Source organism: Gobius niger (assembly GCF_951799975.1).
Source record: "Gobius niger genome assembly, chromosome: 8".
NCBI lineage: Eukaryota > Metazoa > Chordata > Actinopteri > Gobiiformes > Gobiidae > Gobius > Gobius niger.
The window spans coordinates 18,090,849-18,113,736 of NC_136859.1; the positions used below are offsets into that span (position 1 = coordinate 18,090,849).

Here is a 22,888-nt window from a genome sequence, read left to right on the forward strand (position 1 = left end):
TCTCTCTCTACACCTGCCTCTGCTCTGTGTCAGGCCGTGCCATTTACTCTCAATAGAGCGTCTGTCCACTGCTAAGTTATTATATCCCCTATGAAAACATATTGGGTGCAATAAATAACATTTTTATGAAGACATACTTAAGGAACACTGCATTGGCGTATAAGACTTAGAAGAACTAGGTAGAATTACTGTGATATGACACACAAAAAAGTTTATTATCGAGACAATACAATACAAACACAATGCGATGATGATTAAAAACACATTCTCCTTTCAAATACTGCAGGAAACAAAACACACACTGTGAGAAAATTCATTGAATTAAAGTCATACCAAACCAATTTTATGTATGTAACACATTTGAAAACTGCTGTGCTTTACAAAAGGTCTTCAGTACAAAAATATGACAAACAAAGACAATGCACAGCAGCAAAGCACTAACAGCTCAGATTGTAAAGTTGTGTAATCTTTTTCTGGTATTGGAATGAGCAGAGCTGCAGTGCCCCCTATGTTGATGCAGGGCACTGGAACCAGCTGTTTGCATCAACAAGATTATGATACTGAACATTCCTCTTGAATGCAGAATGGAATTTTATTTTACTATTTAACAAAGGTATGTTAATTAATGATATGTATAAAAACTATACTATGTGCTACACTCATATTGTTTGTGTTCTATTATGTACAGATGTATTAGATGCATGTTTGTACACTTTTAAACTGTTTCGACTCTTCTTATTCACGGAGCAGATGAGAAACATGTTTTATGTTCAGGGCCAAACATTTCATCATTACATTTAGCCAATGCTAAAAGGATCGTGCCATTTCCCAATGGATAGACTAATTTATGTAACTACCCTTCCAGCTAATTAAAGAGGCCTTGCTAATTAACCAATAGATAGTGAATGGCTAGATAGTGAAATTAACTTAGATAATAAGCAATTAATCTTTAATGATCTCTCAATAATTGCTGACTTGCTACCAGTTAGGCTGCACGATATCAACCCATGCAGCAATATCTGTGATCTGTTTTGATAGTTATTTTAGTGTCCGGGCCATCTCTCTCACTCAGGCTGTACATGTGTCTTTGCCCTGTGCAAATAGAGCAAGTGATTCCGCCACTGCGACCGGCTACCTTTGATGGCCCCCACTTGATTTATGGCAGCATTAAAGGGCAGTTGCCGGCGTTTGCATTTTTATTTTATGTTTCCTCTTCCTTGCATGAAGAGATGCAGTGACTTATTAATGCGACAGATCCGTCCGAGGACGTAGCACTGGTGGCGTGTGCGGAGGATGGAGATGACAGTGAGGTTGCAGTCTGTGCTGTGAGCATTTCAATGATTACATTTTCCATCCTCATAATATTTCACCAGTGAGGTTCCCAGGCTTTTATAGAGGGACAAATGGGACGGACTGTTTTGCTGCTTTATGCAAAAATGCTTACAGCAGCAAAACAGCGGTGAAATCTGACCCATGACGTACCGCTGGTTTTGTTTAATAAAATGTAAACAAAGTCGCAACTTCATACATATACAGTGGAAAAGTGGATGTATTCAAGAAGTTTAGTTCAAAGTCAATATAGGTTACTGTAGAAAAAAATATATTGTCAAGTGTCCTTTTTATTCGCCGGCAAACAAACATATTATGCCCCTCTTTCTCGCCATCTTCCCATATTAATTTTTATCCTGTAAGTTTCCCAGAATATTATAAAACATTAAAACAAACTGAACTCCGTCACTCGGTATGATTTAGCATCTTTGTGCTGCCTTTAAGAGGAAACTAAAGCCACCTGGTGCTTCATAATGTTCACACTTTAAGATAAGATAAGATAGCTTTTATTGATCTCAAAATGGAGAAATGTACTTGTTACATTCAGCTCATAGAAACACTCAGGGTTTGCAAATTAGCCGAAAATGTGAGAAAAATAAACCAACAACAATGAAATAAAATAGTAAGTAAAATAGTGTTATCTTATGTACAATGACTAGCAAGGACTTTGTGGGGACAAAAGTGAACAGACACAATAGAAAATGTTAAAGTCAGTATTAGCAGTGCAGTTTACATCATAGTGTAAGTGGTTGCTAAAGTGACGCAGGTAAGTGATTTAAATACAGGGATTATTTTATGTATTCTGCAATGGGGTAATTGCACTTGTTACTTTATAGTCTGACAGTAGTGGGGATAAATTGCGGTAGTGCTCCTTCTTGCACTGAGGGTGTCTCAGTCTTCCACTGAAAGAGCTGCTCAGCTCCTCTACAGTCCCGTGCAGTGGGTGGGAGGTTTACTGTGATTGGTTAAAGCTGCCTGTCACTTACTCAGTGCATGTCGAGAGTGGGCCAATAGGAGCAGTGAGTGTGCATGGAAAAGTCTCTGGGCCCGATCTTCCACCTGGTCCAACAACAGCGTTGCTCAAGCTGAGGCTGGTATCGTACGTACAAACAGCGGTGCGCCAGTGCTTGTGGCCAATAGTCTGAGGGTGTTGGGGTTGACTGAAGCGTAGTGCTGCAAACAGCGCTGGCTACAACGAGCTTTATCTGCTTCTCCTTCACTCTCCTCATCTTTACATTAACATCGTGCACAGCCTCATGTACTTCCTTCATCATTTAGTCCAGTGGTTCTCAACTAGGGGCAACTGTTTTCAGTGGGTTGCGAGAAAATTACAGGTTTTTTTGATTATAATTTAATGCTTATTCAACAAAATGTTTGAGGAAAAGACAATATTTTCCACTTCATTATACAAGTCTAAGTCATGTTTGGGTCACGGCTTGTCATCCCATTGTGATTGTGGGTCCTGGTGCTATACCAGTTGAGAACCACTGATTTGGGCTCAATCCTTTTAAAGCTGTCACAGGGCAAACTACAAACCTTGCTTATCCCACTGTGAGTGAACACTGTCCGTGGCTTGAGAGAATGAGAATATACAGACTGGTGTTTAAGAGCACGGGGGAGACTCCACACTACAGATCAAAAAACAGTGGTAATATATATTAATGCCAAATACACTGGCTGCATTTGTTATAAATTAACTTCTGAGACCCATATAATGAACAAACCCTAAAAGTAAAATATGTCAGACATTGAGCTGAACTTTACACATTCATATTTTACCCGAAGAGACGTCAGTCTGACCTATAATGGAAGTGGGGATCTTTCCAATAGCTGGATTACCTGGTGACAAGCCCTTGCTCCTGACCTTCACATCAGCTAATTCTATAATTCACGTGCATGTTTCACCTTGATTTACCTTCTGAAATAATTATTTTTTCCCCCAACCATTTCATATCTTCTTGACATGCACCTGTTTATCTGTCATTATGAACTATCTTATTTTGAACATGTTGTTGACAAGGAAATGTGACAGCACCTTGTAGCAGGCGCTTGGTTTGTGGCAGACAATATGCTGTTCTAATATGCTAATTTTGCATTAAGTATTCAGTGAAAATGAGTGTGTGAGATAATCGCACCATTAAAAGTTAGCATTGGCGGTGTAGTATGCAAATCAGGCCAGATGGGAGCTTTCTGACGGTGTAAATTATCTCACTCTGATTCTTTATCATTAGACCTGAAAATATTTTTATCTATCCGCCAACCCACTATCTTCGTTCAACTAAAATCTCCTGCTTTTTCCGCCGTCCCAAGACATGCCTCGGCTCCCTTGCTCCTTAATCCAGGGTAACTTTCTAAGATTCTTAACCCGGCAGCATGCTTTGTTTTGGGCTTGAGTCCAGCTCTGCTCCTGGGAGGTCTAACAGATCCTCCAAGCCCCTCCAGTCATTTTTTTGGCAAGTATTTTTCTTTTCTTTTTTTTTTCAATCATGTCGTCCCAATCCCTGGGACAATTAGAGGTCACCACTGAGCCGTTTATAGAAAGTGCAGAGCAACCTGAATGTTGTTGTGAAAAGTTGTAGTGGTCCCTTGCGTTTGTGAATAGGCTTTTAACAGCAACAAAAAAAGAGAAAAGGGTTATTTATCTTTTAATAACTTTACTTACACAATGCTGTTCACTTTGTGTCCCGAGAGTTTTGCTTGCTTGACCAAATTGAGAGTAGGTTTTTTTTTTGGTTGACTGAATTGAAAAAAGTCTTTGAAAATATTTGAGTGCCCTTTCTTATTTGGCTTTAAAGGAGACATATTTGGATCAGTTCATATAAAAGAAAAGAAGACTGGCTAATTTTTATGATATTTAAAGAAGCCAGCCAGAAAAGTCATGTTGTCTGAGACCTAATTTGCTCAGAGGTACGCCTTTTGATGAAAATCACTAATGCTTTCTGATTGATTTTAGCCTTTGTGCCATAATTAAGGAAAAGAGGCTTCAACATTGTTTTTTGGCAAGAACCTTTCACTCATAGTTTCCGCTGTGCTTGTGTTCCGCTTTCTTGTATCTGCTCAATTGCACGTGTGCAAAATTGTATGAAAACACAAAGGCTGCTTCCGAATCGAGCAAATTGGTAAGAGGTCTCAGACAAAACCGGATGTGCGGCAGCGTCCGGCATTGCAAGAAGCATCCCAATAGGGCTTTCAGTTGGGAAGGAGGTAAGGAAAGGCACCTCAATGCTTCCTATTATATCTCCTTTAGCATAGGGACCTCTGGTGGTTCCTCACCGGCGATTAGAAGCTATGTGCCATCCCATAAGCCACCGTGCCCCCCATCAAAGTGTGTTCATCATGTCGCCATGAAGCTAAGTGTTTGTTTTTACCAAGTTGTTCCCACTGCTGCCTGAGGGGGGAGCTCCAGGCCAACACTTCTCACAGAGGCATTATTTCAAATTGTAAAACAAAAAATGCAGCATCAATGCTGGGGCACCCAATAAACGGAGCATTCTTTAATGCTCTGTTTTATGTCCTGTCTGTGTGTTACAGTGGTTAATGTGGAATGTCTGCCTTCTGCGAAATTAGAAATTATTGATTTTATTGAAAACATTTTACCGCAGCGTATATTATAATGATCAATATTTGGGATGCATACTGGTATCGGGTATTGGATATCGGAACCGATACTGGACAAAAATGAAAATCAGGTATCGGCTACAAATATCCGATACTGAACCGATACCAGTTTAAGCTCTCAACGCCTTAAAAAACACAACTTTTACAGCCTAAAGTGAATGTGGACACGCTGTTTATCATTTTAAAGCTAAGAACCTGAGGAATTCAACATGGATTTGGTTTTAGCCTCCGCAAATGTATTTTTGATAGCCGCGCTTAACCTGGCTAACGCCATGCTGCTGTGTGCGCTCAAATTATTTCGAACTGCACAACAGCCTGGGGACCATGGCCCAAATTTTCCGGTGGATTTGGGAACCAATCACAGAACGAGGAGGGACGCAAGACGATGACGCACTATTCGATATACGGAAGCTTGTAGTTTATTTACGGATAAAAACATGACAGCAGCAGACAAGATGGTATTTTTCGATCAAGCTTTAGACCTTGTTCTAAATAATTTAGCTCAAAAGTTTACAGCGGGTACGTCATACGTCATCTCATACGATGATACGATTGGCTATGGCTACGTGCAGACGCATGATAGACTTTTTTAATTTTTTTCGTATCGCCCAATAAACGATTATGGACGATTGTAAACCACACCTCTCCTACGAGAAAATGAATTGGTGGTCCCCAGACTAAATATCACTTGTGATTTTAGTCTGGTGTTAGCCAGGCTAAGCCGCGCTAGCAATAGCATGCGAAAGCTAGTGGGAGCAGGGTTATGCGAACGAAAACTAATCAAGGCTGAGTCAGAAACTATGATAGAAATACCTAAAGAAGCCTAATACAATAAAATAACCACTGCTGAAGCCAAGTGTTTGTATTTTAGTTTAAGAAATAACTGATCTAACAGATTTGTAATGATCAGTTCACTTCATGTGAGTTGTTTATATCAATGTAGCCTAAAGCCTGTCATATACTCAAGGATAACTAGTGTAAAAAAAAATCCAGTGATCCTTGTTTAATGTTTATCCATTAGTCTATCAATAGATGTAATTGATCTGTAAAATAATGATAATAAAATATGACTTTATTGATCTTAAGATGGAGAAAAGAGTCAATTACATTTTTCACTCAGAGAAAGCCACTTTTAAAGGAATAGGCCACCGTTTTTACATACTGAGATATGTTCTTACCTTAGCTTTGACGAGTTCTTTAGGACCTGTCTAGTCTTCACCCATGCCTTCAGTCACGTAAACACAGCGCAGACGGCGTTAGCATTTAGCCTCTCCCTCTCCACTATAGCTCCAAAACTGGTCAAGATAGAAGCTACCAAGCTCTTCCACGTTTTCCCTATTTAAATATGGTTACGTGAAGTGTTACACTACAAAGTATAATTACACAAGATTAAACAATGTGGATTTTCTAAGCGGATAAAAGGGGGGACTATATTGTAAGGTGTAATAACACCAGGAGTAATTTGGCATCCGCACAGTAAAGTGAAGATTACTGCGCAGATTTCAAACTACTCCTGGTATTACTACGCCTTACAATATAGTTCCCCCCTTTTTTGTAGAGTAACACTTCACGTAACCATATTTAAATAGGGAAAACATGGAAGAGCTTGGTAGCTTCTATCTTGACCTATTTTGGAGCTATAGAGGAGAGGGGGAGAGGCTAAATGCTAACGCCGTCTGCGCTGTGTTTACGTGATTGAAGGCACGGGGGAAGATCAGACAGGTCCTACAGATCTCGTCAAAGCTAAGGTAAGAACATATCTCAGTATGTAAAAACGGTGGCCAACAGTTCTCAGTGCATATTTTCTTATTGCAATTCACGGGGTCAAATTTACCTTTGTTGTTTGTGTCCCAAACAGGCCAACAAACTGCTCATAAAAGATCCATGATTAAAGCCCACTTTGCCATATTCAGTTAAAAAAAACATGCCTTTGTTCTCCCAAAGTCATTTCTGCACCCTGTTATCAACACGGTTTTAAACAGTTAAATCACCATGCGCCCAGTTCCCTCTTACCACGTGTCCCTCTCTCTCTTCTATATCAGCCATTATCTTGTCAGCATGAGGTCATTGTCCAAACCCAACAATGTCATTTCCTTCATAAACAAGTCCGGCTTCCCCTTTCTGCGCTCCATATCAGCTGCTTATCCTCCAGAGAGATTTTTTGCATGCATCCTCCTCTGCTCTGCCTCCATGGACAGTTTGTAGCCTGTTTTCTCTCTATCAAATCTTTTGCTCATTTAAAAAAAAAAAAAGATCATGAAGAGGGCTATGAACTCACAAGGAACTCATTTTACCTTTTCAACCTCGCATTGTTCAATCTGCTTGAGTTTTTGTGACCCACGGGCCAGTTTAGTGAAAGCATCTCAAGTTTCAGGCCAAAAAAAGGGCTTAGTATTGTAATGTCAATGCAGCTGTGGAGCAAAGAATTTAGACAAATTCTAAACAAACCTTGGGCAAGACATTTCAGCAACTTTCCCTAACAATTGGCCTTCGTATTCAACGCTTTTGTAAAACAGCAGATCTTGAGGGAAGAGAAGGTTTTGGGAGTGATTTTTATGGAGTTGAAGACTGCCTGCAGCAACACAGGGCTGGGCTATTTGGATTTAGCCAAGGTAATCACAATCTAGATGAGTTTTAAAGCTGTAGGTTGCAGCCGGGGGAAAGTAGGAAAAAAAAAAAAAAGAAAATATAGAGGGGCCCTGTTTTTCTATGCCAGATTTTCCCCCTTTAGTTTCTCAGGGAAGGTTTGATACTGTTTAGGAGGAGTTTAAACAGCACTGCTACACACCCATGGAGTCTAATAGCTCTCCAGCACATGTGTTATCAGCTGAGTGTGGATATGGGAAAGCCCCACAGGCCCAGTGACATCATGCCCTTCTGTTAAACTAGATACACTTTAAACCAGATGGGTGTTACTGGAAAAAAGAATCACAAACAGGGTCGTAATGGAGACCCTCCCTTCAAGATTTAATTATTTTACAGCAATGAAAGGGCAGAGTTGCAAAGGTATTTGTGCTCTCTTTTCCCTTCTGTATTAGGCTGAAAGAAGGAACAAATGTTTTTCCTATTATCCAATTTTTCATAAGCAGTTACTTATATAAAAATGTTACTCTGAACTAACATCTAGCTGCAAATAATTTATACCTCTCCCTTTTTCTGATTGGTTTCACAGGGAATATAGTGCAATAATAAAAACATTAAGTTTTATCACAAGACATAATGGCTAGATACAGTATAAGCGCTCCATATTAGACCATGCTACTAGATTAGTATCTATATTGCTACTAATAAATTAAAGACTAATATATAAATGCAACAAAAACATTAGTCAGATGATTTCAATCACTGTTAACCCTCTTGCCCTCTCACATGCACATGCACCTACTATATTTAAATGTTATGTTTCACTACTTGCCATTATGCGCATGCTTTAAGCACTGACCTTGATCACATGCCACACTGGTCGAACTCATGACGCAACATGACACAACATTACTCTGGTCAATGTGGTCTTTATTGAGCCACTTCTTTAAGAGCTGAGTGGTTTCATTTAGACAATGGAGGGAAATATTGCATCATGTTGTCATCATGCATATGACATTAGTGGCTCTACTCACAACAGCCATCATCTTCTATAGCAGGGTTTCCCAAAGTGGGGTTCAGAGCCCCCCCCAAGGGACCTCAGAGGCAAATGGATATACAATGGGGTTTAAAATGAACTTGATATGTTTGTACTTTTGTTTGAGCAGTTATTGCTATTGGCAAGTCATATATCTAGATGGTAAAATTAATGCTTTTTTTTTTTTAAAGTTATTCTAGGTAAATCTTATTGCTGGAGGTCCCTTTAAGATGATCAGATCTATAAGGGGGCTGTGGCACTCTGGACTACGGAAATGGCTGATAAAGAATACTTTGTTACTGGAGTACAACTTTTTCCTCTGAACTAAGAAATCCCCAGTTTTATTTCTCTGCATGCAGTACTAAGTAACTTGCTTACCTTAATAAATCCTTTGTGTAGTCCCTCTGGCGGTAATACAAGTGTTAATGGGATGATTGGGGGGTCTTTCATCTCCCCCTGGAGTCTCTGGCCAGAAAACCACACTTGCAACTTTCTCTGCTCCAACCCGGAGACCAAATACACATTAATGGAATCACGAAGAAGAAGCTAACAGGCTAACAGGCAAAGCTAACTGTGAGCAAGTGCCACTTAAACACTATTTACAGCCAAGTTTGAGTGAAAAAAAAATCTCCATTGTTTATTTGGATACAATATCCCTCTCTCCCTTTGTCTTTTCTGTCAGCGTCGTATTTACTCTCACGGACAATTAATGAGTAAAAAAATGTAACACGCTACGACACCTGCAGTGGCACTTATGGCCTCTGGGGCATGAGTTACTTAGTACTGCTTTAAGAGATCCCAAATAGATCCATTGCCTTTAATGAATGTTCTCCCTTTCGCCTTATGTTTTATGGATTCAGTTTATTTGCCTTCTAGTAATTTTATATAGCTTTAAAGCACTTTGAATTGCCTTGTGTACAAATTGTACTCTACAAATAAACTTGCATTGCCAAGTACTTGTCTTTGGATTAGACTGAGAGCATATCCAATTTCTTCGATGATTTGTCAAGAATAAAAGTGATTTATGCATTAATACTTCTTCTATCTCATAATGCAATGCGGACCGTCCTTCATGTAGGATGTTGATGTTTGACCTTGCAAATGCCAATAAACCACTTTTTATGTTTCTTCCTGCATCCCATGTATTATGCACTGACCTTGAGCGCACGGTGGCCTGACTCATGACTTACCCAGGTCAACCACTCCTCATAGAGCTAAGTGCTGGTTTCATTTAGACAATGGAGGGAAATAGTGCTTCATGTTGTCCTCATACGTATACGTCTTCTGCACTGCTGCTCTCTACCATCATTGTCATCTACGTTACTTGGAAGTCTAACCTTTGGGTCTTCATGGCTTCCTTTGTTGACTGCTTTTAGGTGAAGGGTATAGGAGCTAAGGTAATGCTCTCAGCTTGGAGCAAGGACTGTAGATTCTGTATCTTCAGAGACAATGGTATTCCCAAGCCTTAGACTTATTTATTAGGGCACTTTATCTGTAAAGTAAGATGGGGCCAAGTCATTGCTGTGTGTTCTCATTGCCAGTGCTTGTACTGGACACTGAATACGTTTTATTATTGGACTGGATGATGACTGATGATTACATTGTTGGCCAAGACTACAATTTATTTATTACTAGTGTTCTCGGATGAAAGAATTCTATCTTCAAAAGCTACAAAGAACAGTCTTCATACTTTGATGTTTTCAATCACTGATAAACCCGCCCTTAGCCTCTTTTACAAGTACATGCCAGTGCTTTAATATTTCTGTCTCCGATCCCCCTCATGCACTGACCTTGATGGCTCTCAGACTCCTGTCTCACTCAGGTCAATGTGGACTTAACTGAATCCGGTTTCATTTAGACAATGGAGGGAAATACTGCGTCATGTTGTCATCATCCATATGACTACTGTAGTGTTACTCCCTACAATGATCATACTCAATCCTTAGATTTAAAGCCCTTTTGTAACAATGACATCATCCCCTTCCTGTAACTCTCCTGTGCACACCTGACAGAGCCCCGGCGAAAGGCAGATTTCTGAAATGATGTGATGGTTTGGCACGCTTGCAGAACTTGTCAGCTGCTCCAGACCTTGTAGGAAAGTTGACATCATCCTCGTGATGCAGAACAATAACTGGCATCCCAAATCCATCTGACTTCAAATTGACATGTGTCTGGACAGAAGATAGAAAATACAGAAAAAGCAACCATTATTGGCCCGTCTGTGGGATTCTTCAGCTGTTTGGCGTTGTGTAAAAGAAACAGGTTTTTGGATGGGTGTGTTTTTTAAAATTACAAAGCCGTAGCAAGTACTTCCAGTTGAGTGATACAGACTTTTTCCCTATATACTGTAGATTTTGTTACTTGATCTAAGATTCTGAGCCTCTAATCTGTAAAGTAAACATATACAGTACGAATATTCAAACAGGAAGACTGTAATTTCTTCCTTGAGCTTGGGACAAGAGCCAGATTTAAATTTCTGTGTAAAATCCGCACATGCCATTTCAAAGCTTGTTGCACCTGATTTGTCACTAGAAACGGTTTATATTATCAGTGACTAAAATCTGACATATAAATGAGTTTGCACTGCCATGTTTTAGCGTTTTTGAGAGACAAAAACCTCCTGCCTGTTTTTTGCACCACTTTGCACAACCTTTTTGCATAGCATGACTGTACCATAGACTGTAAAATTAATTGACAGCTTCTGCTCACTCCTCCCCGTTTACCATAATAACTACGTTCAAAGGGAAAATTATGGCGGATTTACAGACTCCTCCTACCCTGCTGTGGCGGAGCATGTTCCTAAAAAGGGCATAAGGGCGGGATCTTCACTATAGGCTCGGCCCTCTCGCCATTAGCTTTAATGCTAACGGACCGTCAATCAAAGTCCGGCTCTCAGTATACGAGATTCCTAAAATGTTAGGAAAACCAGCCTGGTCCCTTTAATTGCAACTAACCCAGCGTTATCACAGGAGGAATATCTAACTGTAGAAAGTTTAAAAAAAATAGGCACCAAGCTTTAGAGTTGTTTAGAACATGTCTAAAGTGCAATGCTTTCTAATAGAAAACTAGCTTGTTTAGCTCATCGCGGTCATAAAGCAGTGCAACCGGCGGTCATAGGCATTTCGACAGGGAAAGAGTTTAACATTCTTTTTCACCTATACAGTTCTTGAATGTTTTTGCTAAATCATCTTTAGGCTATATTACCATAACCATATCCCTGTCCCTACTCCTTATCCTGTCTTAATTGTAGTCCTTTTTTCTAATGCTAACCTTATTATATCCCTGTTCGTAACCCGTACTTAAGCCGAAATTACCATTAAATTCAATCATTACCAATATCAACATCACCACAAACCTTACCAAGGCACACCAGAGTATCCATGGCAACCTTCTTACTAAACCATGCCCACATGGATGACATGCCCAAAATTTTGTCCCCTCGCTTTGTGACTGCCTTCTTAAACTGGGGTAGAAAAGTCCAAGCACCACTGATCATCAGACTCTCCATTCCCTCCTTTTCACCACGACTTATTTTCGGGCCCTGAGTGACATGTTTCTTTCCGCCCAAATCAAGCTACCAAATCTTTTTTTTTTTTCATTGAGCCAAAGAGCCCTAGTCCACAGGGCCTTAGTATCTCAGAGTAATTGTAAAGTACTGCCCCTTTACTGACCTATTGCGGGGGGAGGTAGTATTTTTAGCCCTGTTTTACAATGGTGCTGAATCTCCATATTCTCACTGACATCCAATTGACATGTGCCTCTAGAAGACGAAAAAATCCATATGAGAAACAAGGAGATTATTGGCCCCTCTGCAGGATTCGTCAGCTGTTTGGCGTTGTGGAAATAAGTGCGTAAGAGAGTGTGTGTGTTTTTTAGAATAGCGGCAGGCTATAGCCAAAGACATGGTCCGTGAACTGTGACTGTCAGGGATCCTTGTGAAATGCTGTCACACAATTTTCCCCTCCAATTTCCCATATGTTTTATACAGTAATGTCGAAGATCAGCTAAAGCCCTCTTGAGAGTGACCTCACACAGCTCGAGGGCTAAGGGGCCAGATTCCCAGACATTTGTAGCACTGTGGATGACTAGTCTAAAATTGGCAAAAAAAAAGGAGAAAAAAATCATAACCACCCTTGGAAGCGCCTCTTTCCTCGCCTTATCAAGAATTTAATCATCTTGCTAATTGCCTTTAATTTATTTTAGACAGGGGCTCATTGTGACTGAGCAATTCAATTTTGACTTGGGGGGAGTGCTACAGCCAAACACCGTTCTTGCATGGATTTTGGCTTTGGTTACCCAGTTTGAACACACTCTTTTAAAAGAACACTCGATTGGTTCTGGAAAAAAAACTGCCAGTGTGGTGAGAAACGACTAGCACAGCAGCAGAAAGGTGAATCTTGGTCAGCAGTTTCCAAAAAGACATGGGCGAAGGGGGAAAGGTTTGTGTTTGTGGTGTCTAATGCTAAAAAAAAAAACACACACACATGTCTTCGCTATGCTGCCATAAAACTGGGCTGTGGTTAAGCATACTGGCAAAATGATGTAATCTGACAAAATAAACAGCTTTAACTAGAAGCACTTGGAGAGCAGCGGCATTGATCCCAGCTCGCAAGGGCTGTGGGACTATGGGGTTGAACAAGGGGTCTTCTGAGGTGGAAGGTAACTTGATCCGTTCGCTCAAGTAATTTAATTAGGGTCAGTGACCTTATAGTGGGACCCAGACTACCACACCCTTCTGAAGATATTGCCCTGCACTCTCAAGAGGATATAGCAGTGTGTTTGTAATGTCCCCAGTAATAATTATTTTCTCTTCTTTCTTTTTTTTACCTTCAATTTACAATCCTGCACACTTTTGTTTAATTCTTTCATTTTGAAGTAACTATATTTTAGCTCTTTTTTTAATAGATTGAGAAGCTTACACTTTTGTCCATCACTTTGGTTCAGGGCTAAATACTATATCCTTAAACCCCTTCAGTCTGACAGTATTGAGACAGTGCTATGTTCTGCTTCCTAGAGTTAAAGAGCTAATATATTTAGTCCTGATGTGAAACTATTCAAAAATGTAGCCCACATTGCTTCATCATATTTTGTGTGCTTGCAGTAACCAGACTTGACATACAATAGCGCCTTGTTTTTCCAAATTGCTCTTCTAATTGAGACACCTTGTGGTGGATGTGGTTGGATTATAAGATCTCGCACGCTCGGGAAGGCGGATGACTACCTCAGTTCACCGCTGGCACTACGGGGCATTACTAACCACATACAAGAGCCGGGGGCCTTTACGCTGTGAATCAGACACATAAAATGAATGATTAACAGGGTTTAGTAGAAAGCCATTGTCATCGGGGCTTAGCTGGCATCTCTATACCAGTGGGATACGACTGTAGCTTGAGTCAGATTGTAGCGCGCTGATGTCGTCACTGTATGAATAATGAAAACACGGGTCCCATGGGGGGCGCTATGGCTCACACAGGGGGTTTGGCTGCTAAGACGCCACGGATCCCCATGTGTGATAGAACTGTGAGTCATGGCGGTGCCTATTGTGACTGAACTTCAAGGAATCATATTACCATACGAATGATGAGATGCAATCAGGTTAGTATGTGTTGTTGTCAATTTGTTGGTCAGGGTTTTGTCCTTGTTTGCACTCATATTTCTCATAGAAATGTCTAAGATCATCCTATAATGTAGTAGAAAAAGTGTATTCAAAAGTGTTAGAGAATCAAATTAAATTGGTATTCATCATGCTGGGTCAAGCTTTTATACTCTAACAAAAAGTAACTACCTTATTTTCCGGACTATGTCGCACTTTTTTTCATAGTTTGGCTGGGGTTGCGACTTATACTCAGGTGCGACTTATATATCAAAATGTATAATTTCACAGACTTGTTTGTAAACATTTCGGGCTTAGCTGGAGGCGGGAAGCGAGATTCCTATCTATTTCTATTGTAGCTGTTGTCATAGTAGCGATAAACAAATGTCTAATCGGGAACTCGGGTGAACGACTTCCCCAGTTGGGGAATTCACGTGAACGCTCACTCAACTGGGGAAAACGACTGGGGAACTCGGGTCAAAACGAGCTTCCTGACTTCCGCACCTGACTGCGGAAATCAGCTGATTTGTTCTCTAATCGTCTAATGTGAGCTTTGTAGTTAAACATTGCTACTTTTTTAAAGGGGCAAGATGCAAGTTCGCCATTTTATACCCACTACTGCCACCTCAGGTCATACTTGTAACTGCACCTTGTATATAAAGCACCATGACAGCAATTCGGACCCGAAGTAACACCTTTTTGAGTGACAGTGCAGCTGTCTGAGCTCATTCTACACGTTAGGACATTGTTCGAACATGTAAGGGGAGGAAAATACATAATTTTAACATTTTTAAACTCCGTATAGTCCCTTTAAGTTTAGTGTTAGCTGTCATCATCCTTGTACTAACAAAATTGTGAGTGAAATGCCTGACATCAACGTTCGCAACGTGATTTTTTTTATAGCTTTTGAGATGCTAACACATTAAAATGATTAGCTAAGCTAAGCACTTATCAATGATAAAGACCGTTTTTGATGACATCAAAATCCCCACATTCCCACAAAAAAGCCACATGAACACAAACCAAATGGGGACAATGACGTCACATCTCAGGAAAACAAGCACGCCAGTCCACATGAATGCATGAATGTTGCCAAGGCTCGTGCAACTTATACTCCAGAGCGACTTATATATCTTCTTCAATATGCATTTTTTGGCTGGTGGGACTTATACTCCGGAAAATACGGTAAGCAAGTAAATAAGCAAGCAAGCGAGTGACTCAATTCTTTTGTTAAGAAAGTATGAAAGGTCCTGAATTGTTGGTCTAGTCATTTGGGGGTTCCCACAAAAGTTTGGAATCACCCGTTATACGCATTAACTGAAAGTGAAACAAATAGAAGGCTCAAATAACATCTTCTTGGGGATAAAAATGTTACAGAGATGTTCAAATCTAACTAATAAAGTGAAAATGTGGGAATGAAATGATGTGTGATTAAAAAAGTCCTACTCCGTTACCGCAGCCACTTCCTGACGCACACCCGCCGTCTTCCTTCCTCCTGAATGACAATGCTTCCTTGTTTATCCTGTTGCCATAAAAACACAATCAAGCACGAGTCAACACGGAACGACTCCCAACAAGCGGGATTATTGCTCTAATTAAGCTTTAATAAGCCCTTATTAAATGTCCGCCGGCCTCGTTAGGCGCTTCATTAAGTCATTTCATCCTTTTATTCGTTCGTTAAGTCTCCTCTTCTTCTTGCCTTTCTTCTCAGGGCGTGTGGGAGTGCAGAGGTCTGGGAGATCATGACCTTAATTCTCTCCAAGACAGACGGTTTAATTAACAGCAGAAAAACCCTCACCGGCTCCACGGCACCACAGTCAAAATGCACTGAGAAATGAACTGCAAAGGTATGGGACTAAGGTAATGTGTTTTATAGCCGCTAGATGCTAATAGCCAGTGATATTACTACCTTTTGGATTTATGATCTAATTAAACTGCACTTTAATATGCAGCAAAACATACCCAAATAACCCTTAGTGCTTTATTGGGGGTAGTGGGACTTTCTCTTCATTAAGTCTATTAAGGAAATAAAAACAATATTTACAGTGATCTTAAAGTTTAAAAGTAATAGGGGATATCTGCAATCATGTTAAAAAAGTGGCCTATTAATATCTTGAATCCATAAATCTACTTTAGAAGCTAACAAAGTTGTATTCTTGTAAACGTCAAAGCAAAGATCCAAAGTACGTTCTACCATTCTTTCTTTACGTCTGTAGTTTCAGCTATTACTTCGACTGCTACTGTTAATTTGAATCTTTCTTCATATTCATACATCCACCATGTACTGTGTAAGGTCACCACCACCACTATACTAATACTACTACAGTGCTGCTTCACAAACCTTTACTGTACAACTGCATCTAATATCACGACATGTATTACTATTATCATTACTATGCTTTAACCTCTTAACCCGCGCCTGAACCGAGCACATTTTCTCCAGTTTGGCTTTACCCAAATCTAAAAGCTTCTTGAAAAAGAATGAGGATGAAAACACAAACAAAAGAGGGACAAAAAAAGCGATGAAAACGTGATGGAAATGTGATGAAAAAGTGATGAAAAATGGATGAAAAAATGACAAAAATCTTATGAAAATGTTGATGAAAATTTGATGAAAAAGTGACAAAAAATGGACAAAAAAATGCGATGAAAAAGTAACAGAAATTTGATGAAAAAGTGACAAAAGTGATGAAAAATGGAAAAAAAGTGACAAAAAAGCGATGAAAAAGTGATGAAAAAGTGATGAAAAAATAACAAAAATTTGACTAAGCTATGAATATGTGGCAAACATGTGGTGGAAACGCAAGAAAAAAAGCAATGAAAAAAATGTCAAAGAATGTGACGTAAACGTGGCAAAACAACAAGTGAGAAAAAAATCTTTTTAGATTAATTAGCTTTCAAATGAAGCGTTTACAATGGCCTATAACGGCTGCAACATTGGTAAAGCTGAACTGGAGAAAAAGCGCTCAGTTCAGGCGGGGGCTAAGAGGTTTAAAAGAATGTCCATGCCAGCTTTTACTCTCCACTAAAAAGACAAAACGCACTGCATGCACCCGATTGCAGATTCTCACTTTCCCTTCAGCTGTTACCAGTCAACACTCCCACATATGATTTTCTCTGAACTAAAGAAAATATTGAATCTAAGGTGGAATTACAGAGGGGTTTATCAGTTAAAAGCGTAAAACCAGCCCGACTGCGAGCCCCGGCACAAAGAGGCCACACACACGCAGGTTACACCGGAGATGTGTTTTCTTTCCAAACTGTTTTAAAATTGGAACATAAAAGGAAAAGCAGCACACTTTGAGGTGAAATGTTGTTACTTGCACAGCTCAGAGGGCAGCGAGTGCAGTTAGCAACACCTGCAGATCTAAATGTGTGTGCGCGGGGGATTTCCAGACCTGTGTGTGCGTGTGTGTGTGTGCAATGTTTGGAGGTGAACCCTTGCTCCTAGACCGTCTCCCCTTCATCATGTGCCAGCAGACTACATGTTCCAAACAGTTAGCTTTAGCCTGTAAAGAAAGTCGTGCCCAGAGGGAGACTGCGAGGCAACAGGTGACTAATGTCTTTAGCACAATGCAGGAGAGCAGGATGGTTTCAGATTACTCAGCAGCAGAGGTGGTTGGAGGTAACTGCATTTACAGCTTTATGTAACGTGAACTCACTGGGTGTAAACCACTTTTTTTCAGTTTTGAATTTGATACGGGGATACTGTTACACGCACACTAAGGAAGTACTCTAAATATGTAGCAAGTTTAAAGAAGCAAACAGAGCCCGACTAGAAGTATCTCAATCAAAAAAAAATTAATTAAAAAAGAATTAGCCTTAACCAAGCACATTTTCTCCATTTTCTTCTTGAGTGGAGCTTACTGCCTATAGAGGTGGCGCCTTATTTGAAAGCTAAGACCTACACAACGGATCGTAACTTTATTTGTCACATTTTGTAGCTGTTTTTGTCGTGTTTTCGTAGTTTTTCTGTCGTGTTTTGGTCCCTTTTTGGTCGCATTTTTCTCACCTTTCTGTTGCTCTTTCTTGTTGATTTTTTGCCGCTTTTTTCATCACTCTTAAATTGTGTTTTTGTTGCTTTTTTGTTGTTGTGTTGCTGTTGCTTTTCCAGCACATTTTTGATGTGATTTTGTCATGATCTCGTCTTTTTTAATCACTTTATAGTCATGTCACTTTCTAGTTGATTTTTTCGCTTTTTTTTGCTTCTTCATCACTTTTTGTTGCTTATTCATCACTCTGTACTCGTGTGTTTTTGTCACTTTTTGTCGCTTTATTGTTGCTTTTCCAGCACACTTTTGTTGCTCTTTTGCTTCTTTTTATTGCTTTTAGATTTGGGTAATGCCTATCTGGAGAAAATGTCCTTGGTTCATGTGGGGGTGCCCAAAAATGCCACTCTGAATGTGGCTTACTTACTTTTTCTCCCTCTGCCAAAACAATAATAACAGATGACTAAACTCCTTGGAAAGGTATAGAGAGCTGCAATAAGTATCCTGCATCTTGTACTTTAATAAACGTGTAGTAAGAGTAGAAGTACAGTCTGCTTGTAGGTTGCGTTGTAGGTGAGTGCCTCCACTTCCTGTGCTCCTCTGTTATGTACAACAAAGCTCCATGCTGATACCGTTGTGTACCTGACGGGCCATGTAATAATAAGACTAGTGCATGTTTGTTGCATATCTGGAGTTTATTAGCACGCTGGCTCCCGCTGAGGGGACAGATGTTTGGGGGACGTATGGGCACACATGTCCACATTAATCCACTTATGTGTGCGTGCCTGCGTCAGCCTCGGTATTACAGCCAGGCATCTCTCCATAAAGTGGGAAAAGTTGTCCTTCACCTATTTCCCTTGTGGCCAAGTGTGTGTTTGTGTGCGCTGACATGATTTAGTGCAGGTACTCCAAGACTTCCACCCTCGGCCATAAAATGATTGAATTTCCTGAAGCTTTAGCAGATGTCCAAACCACAGGATCCTCTCCAGCTCTTTCTTTCTTTGGGAATTTCTGTCAATGTGTATTCTTGTCCGCTCTTCTTAAATGTCATTTTGGCTCAATGTTCCAAGGGGATTATTTAAATAGTCTAAGCCAGGCTCCTATACACATAAATACACCCACACATTTACATGTTATACAATGTGCTGGATAGAGTATACAGGGACAGTTGGTGGGGTTGACAGAGGATGCTGTAAATACGCACCCACACGCAGTTTAAATATCACAAAGAGGTGCTGGCTGCGACATTATGTGAGATGATAGCTTCTGACAGACACACGAGGAGAGCGCAGGCCTGCACATGTTAATGCTAATATGTCAAGTGATATGTTACACAATTTGATCAAAAAGCAGAAGCTCCATGTGAGGAAGTGAAATTTAAGACCGTTAATCATTTATAAAATTGTGACTATGAATAAGCTGTTGTATGTTGTATGTTTTTAAATGTATATATATATATATATATATATATATATGTATATATTTCCCATTTATAATTTTGGATTATAAATTTAGGACATGCTATTAATTTTTCAGACCTCAACTACTGGAAAGTGCAACTAGCATATTTACCACGGCGACTAGAACTGCTTGTACTACTGAAGCGCTTTGAGGTGTCACAATTTGAGGTGTCACAACTATCGTAAAGTCTTGGCAGACAACCAAGAAGATAGATATTTATACATTAGTTGATCTGACTTTACAATTGATACATTTGTTTTGTCATATTTAATCAATCAATCAATCAATGGTTTTATGTAGCCCAATATCATAACAGGAGTTGTCTCACAGGGCTGCACCAAACATTAAAAAACAAACAGAGGTAATGTCTAAAATAGCAGTCAGATTGAAAGGTGCCTGGGGCATCCCCGGTTCACACCAACGTGATAATCACCGATCGGGAGTGGTCGGGCAGGTTTTGGCCGGATATTAGAAAGAGACTGTGTTTTTGAGTTATTGAACTCATTAAATTTGGCTCCCTCGCACTAATTTTACCATTTGCACACTGTTTCATCAACTAGCCGGAAAAATGTACAAACTTCTGACATAAGCAGAAAGAGTGTGTTTGAGAGTGCGAGTCGGGGATAACGGATGGAAATTAGCCTAAGGCAACAATCCAGCGTGGCATGTTTACATGCATGTAGGCTATCCATATACTCTATGTTTATTAACATCCACTGTCCCGACCAAATAAATAAGTAAATAAAAAGGCAACGGGACTCTCTGAGAATACAATTCACACGCCAGAGACTTCCACCAAACAACCTTTGAACAGAGACTGAGGCATTTTGCTACAAACATATGCACATGCGCACTGTCCAGCTCTCGGGCTTGGTATGGGGTTCATGTTGCTTCAGTGTAGACATGTAGACGGGGGCAGACAAAAGGAAACCTGAGCAGACAAATAGCCAGCAAGGAAAACTCAAAACCCAGTGGGAAAAAAGAGAAACCTCAAGGAGAACCACAGAAGGACAGATCCACTCCCATGGACGGACAGGCAGATAGACCCTGGGCTGCTGGGAGTCCCTCTGCAGACAGGGCCAAGACTGTTGATGAACGTCCAGTCCTTGTTGGAGCTTCAGTTCTTGTTGTCCTGTTGGATAGGGGTTCCTCTGTGGATAGGGCTAAAGACTGCGTTACTAATGTCCAGTTATCTGAAACCTTGACCATGAGTGTATGAGGCATTGATGATCAGTTACAGATCAGTCCATTGACCTACATAAAGATTTGGACACTATTTGAAGCAGGAGTGTGAACTACTGAGTCATTTTAACACAGCTTTGCCCTTATACACGTCCAGGTCACATGCTTGATTATATAATACCTCCAAGCTCAGTTCTTAAGCCCAAAGTTTAATATACACAAAATGAACCAGGCCAGCGGAGCACATCGAGCAGTGGCGAGCAGCTGACCCGGGCTGCTTGTTTTTAATTGACTGTAATTGTGGCCAAATGAAAAAAGGCAATCAAAGCCAAGCGATTACAGGATGGTGGCGACCAGGCCTAAGGGCAGACATGTGCATACAGCAGCAAACAGGAGCAAACAGACAGACATATGAGCATGTGCATGTGAGCCCTGTGCACGCGCTCACGCACACACATCTGCACTGATACTGATCCAGCAGTCACCCACACGTTTCCTGTGTGTTTCATGTGCAATGGGCTTTTCTTCTTTCTTTTCTTTTTGTAGAGGAAGTACAGGCCTAATGACTTTTCCTATGCGTCACAAAGCCAGCATGTGGGAGGCAGACAGCCATACAGCACATGTGCTCATGTGCAAAATGTTATGCATTTATGTATGAGCTGCTGAGGAGCTTGACACATGCAGGTTTTTATGTATTTGTGTGAGGGTTTATGTGTGGCTGCTGTTTGTGCCATTCTCCACGTCCACGGCTCTTTCTGTAAAACTTACTTTAAACCCCTTTAATGTGCTCACAGCACACTTAGAGACTCTTAAATAATTTTGCGTTGGGAAACTTGGTGTCTGAGAAGGTAATGCATATGTATGAGTGTGTGGAACTGATGTGGCCATATGCAGGGAGAAGCACTTGAGAATGAGACGCATGGTCTTGTGTTATTGTATGTGATTTAGTAAACAGTCTCTGAGGCTTCATGCAGTTAGGAAAACTCCATATTTTGCTGCCTTTATTTTTCTACTCACTGCATCGATCCTTATCCATATTTTATTCCATCTGAGGATTAGTGAGGGCTACAGTTCTGATACGTACCAGTAAATTATCATATATTTATGATGGATACTGCCAGTGCTGCTTCCCTTGGCTTTTCCTCTTGTGCCCCAAGCATCTTCTTTGAAAGTGAACTTTTTGTTTTGGATCAAAAATGATAATTATAATGAATGATAAGATGATCCCGAAGCTGTACACTTTTTAAACACAGTCCTTGTTTTATCTAGTGTGATCATTAACAGATTTCAATAAGGTAAATTACCCCCCAGTTTATATTTCACCTCTCATTAGGCATGTCAATCTCAAAGTCATATTAAAAGACTCACTTTTAATGAGATTGATAAATCAAACCAGTGCTCCGTGGCTGACTCATGCAGTGCTCTTCATAAATTATCCTGTTCATTTAACAAAAACTTGTGTCGTACAATGAGCCGTCCTGCTCCAAACCAAATCTACAAGGGGTCTCTCCGTCATTCTTCTGGTTGCCATGGTGAACAGGGGTTAGTTAATCCCACAAGGTCTGGTCCCGAGCCACTGCACCAGAGCACTTGCACGGTTCACGTGGGGCCAGGGAGAAGTGTTCTGCTCAAAATTAGTGCCCATTCACACGCCAAAGCTGGGGCTAAGGTATGAGCAAGTGACTGCTGAAACATGATTTTGACTTAAATTAAAATCTGAATCAGAAACAATTTTCTGATTGGATCCTGGGCCTTTGCTGAACTCTTTCTCCAAATTCATCAGTCCCTGCTCTACCTTTGCTCCGAGAGCCAACTCCATCACGCCCCTTAACTGTGTCTCTAGTGTGTTCCTTACCTGGTCTATTTCTTTGTGTTCGGCCTGCGCTTCTGTAACTCCTCTGTCTTCTTTTCATCCTCTACAAATCACCACCCGTACTCTATATTTAGCGTCTCCATTGCATTTGTATTGTGTTTGTGTCTAGTTTAAACAAGGACTATTCAAGTACTTTGATTACATTTAACTGCTTCACTATAGCCAGTAGGGATTTTAAACATTGTGCTCAAAACCTTTGTTGTGCTGATGTAACCTAAAGTCCT

General features: G+C 40.4%; 1 long non-coding RNA gene across 2 annotated transcripts in view; it reads left to right on the forward strand.

Annotated features, from left to right (window-relative positions):
- Positions 1 to 22,888, forward strand: part of LOC306967353 — a 91,035-nt gene that overhangs the window by 52,339 nt on the left and 15,808 nt on the right. The window contains exon 4 of one of the 2 annotated variants that reach the window (XR_013793181.1): positions 15,871 to 16,019. This is a non-coding gene — a long non-coding RNA (uncharacterized lncRNA). The remainder of the gene's footprint in view (positions 1 to 15,870; positions 16,020 to 22,888) is intronic. The other variant, XR_013793182.1, reaches the window with a different exon arrangement.